This window comes from Aplysia californica, unplaced genomic scaffold (assembly GCF_000002075.1).
Source record: "Aplysia californica isolate F4 #8 unplaced genomic scaffold, AplCal3.0 scaffold00045, whole genome shotgun sequence".
NCBI classification, from domain to species: Eukaryota; Metazoa; Mollusca; class Gastropoda; order Aplysiida; family Aplysiidae; genus Aplysia; species Aplysia californica.
Genome location: NW_004797315.1, coordinates 760,860 through 763,359, shown reverse-complemented (window position 1 = coordinate 763,359; position 2,500 = coordinate 760,860). Strand labels below are relative to the sequence as shown.

Here is a 2,500-nt window from a genome sequence, read left to right as displayed (position 1 = left end):
TTTGGTTGTTTTTGGGGGGGGGGGGCAAAGGAAAAAAAACATCACAATTCAGATGATCAAAATGATAATATGCAAAACTCAGCGGCTTTTGACTTTAAAAAAAAAAAAAGCATAGATGTAAGGTAATGAAGGTGATTGAAGACCTGTTGTTGTTGATCCTGATTATTGCTAGTGGCATTTCTGGTTGTGATGTGCGGGGGTTGTTTTTCTGGTGTCCTCTTGTCTAATTGGATGTCGTTATGACAAAAGGGAGAAAACAGCGGAAAGATTTCGCTAAAGAGGTTGGATGGGGTACAGAGAAGGGGGGGGGGGAGAAGGTGGGAGAGAGAAAGGGAGAGAGATAGAGGAAAAGGGGGATGAATCGGAGAGTAGTCAGGAAATCGAGGAAGAGCGAGAGAGAGAGAGAGAGAGAGAGAGAGAGAGAGAGAGAGAGAGAGAGAGAAAGAGAGAGAGACAGTGCGTGTGTATGTGTGTGAGAGTGTGACAGACAGACAGACAGACAGACAGACAGACAGACAGACAGACAGACAGAGACAGAGACAGAGACAGAGACAGAGACAGAGAGAGACAGAGAGAGAAAAGTATATTTCTGTCACTATGAAAGAACGCCCTCTGTGGTGTAGCTGGCTGTCAGAGTCTCTGCCATTGCACCCAGAATTTCCGGTTTGGTGTACAAAATTGGGTCAATGAGACCATATCAATGGGAATTACAAAAGAATGCAATTCTGACAAGCAGTTACCTCAATCTGTACCATGGTACAGATGACCTTGGCTCAAATTCCCAATAGAGTGTTTATAAATAGAACTTCGGGGCGCATCTCCTTTTGGTTGGTCTTGTACGTCAACGTACTCCTGAACACATTGTATCTGCTCCCAAGGTGTTATCAGCGAGTTTTCAAGGCTTTCTGCTTACTGCGTCTGTCCTATCGTAAACGAAAGTCACCTTAGATCAGGATGTCTTCACTGCTGTGCATACTTATCAGTTTGCTTATGCTCTCCAAATTCTGTTCTCCAAATTGTGTTCTCAAAAGTGTGTACTCCAAATTCTATTCTTCAAAATTGTGCTCTCCATAATGTGTTCTCCAAATTCTGTTCTTCAAAATTGGTTCACAGCCATCCATTCCTTCTACTGGCGTAGGAGACGTTTTAGGAGATATACTGACAACGTTTGCAGTCGTTTCTTCTTAAATAAGTGTAAAGATAGTTAAGCTTTGTTTAAGCTCTTGTGGCAGCTTATCTAGATTAAATACAACATACTGAAAAGGCCGTGGGGAGGTGGGGGGTGTCTTTCATGTTATAATAATAATAATAATGTAATATCATTGTCGGCATAGGGGGCTCTCGTGGTCAAGAGGTCAAGGTGTCTGCCTCTCGTTCAATAGGTCCTGGGTTCGAATCCGGATTCCGACTGAAATGTCCATCTCTAAAGTGGTCTCCTTTCACATCCTTTCCTTCTCTTGAACAATGTCATGTCGTCTGCTTTCATCTCCAGTTTCTGCCCCCACCCCCTCACCTCCTTTGCCCACTCCTCTGGCCTCCTGACTCTTTTTGCAGCCTTTTTACTGATACTCCTTTGCTCCATCTTACTGCTGTCTTTCAGACAGCAATGACCTAATGGTAGGTAAGATCTAACACCTAGCCTTCTCGGATATGAGCGAAAAATCTCGGAGGTGACTTGAGCAAGCTTTATATCCCTTGGTGGTCCAAAACCGTTCCTTGCAACTGAAAGTGTTTATTCTGTCCAGTTCAGTCATATGACGTTATGCAGTTGCGAGAACCGCAAAACACTTAGCCATTTTAACTTTTTAAAATTGCCGACATATTGAAGTCGCGTAATATTGAATTAGTCAATATTAAATTAGTTATCTCCCTTCAATTACAGATGATTTTAACTGTGCGCTAATTCGTACCATTCGCCTTGCTTTTGTGGAGAGAGGCATTAGGAAGCAGTACTATCAATGCTGGTAAAAGAAGGTGAGTAATGTAAAACAGTCACTCTCCACAAAAGCAAGACGAATGGTACGAATAAAAACTTTCAGTTGCAAGGAAAGGTTTTGGACCACCAAAGGATAATAAAGCTTGCTCAAAGCACCTTCGGGATTTTTCGCTCATATCCTGTGGCTGTTTTCCATTACTCACCTTCTTTTACCAGCATTAATAGTACTGCCTCCGAATCAACTCTCTTTGATACGCGATTTAGAAGACCCTAATAAACAAAGAAACAGTCGAGTTGCAAAGATACTAACTCAGTATTCGACCACAAGTAACACAACTAACCCAAGAAGCGTAAAGCAAATAAGGGATACAATCATATTTTCTTTTTTATGGTTCAGCTGTTTCCGATTTACTTCCCTTCCTTCATCTTTCAAAACTAAAATTGGATACAGCTGGATTTAATGGCTGATGTCAAGGTATTCAAAGAATTACATTGTTCAATCACTATCAGTTTACCAAAAAAGATGTTTTGTAGAATAACAACGTTGTACCTGTAAGGTGTATT

At 41.5% G+C, this 2,500-nt stretch overlaps 1 long non-coding RNA gene across 1 annotated transcript in view; it reads left to right on the top strand.

The window, feature by feature from the left end:
• Positions 1 to 2,500, top strand: part of LOC118477232 — a 4,627-nt gene that overhangs the window by 1,304 nt on the left and 823 nt on the right. The window lies entirely within an intron of this gene.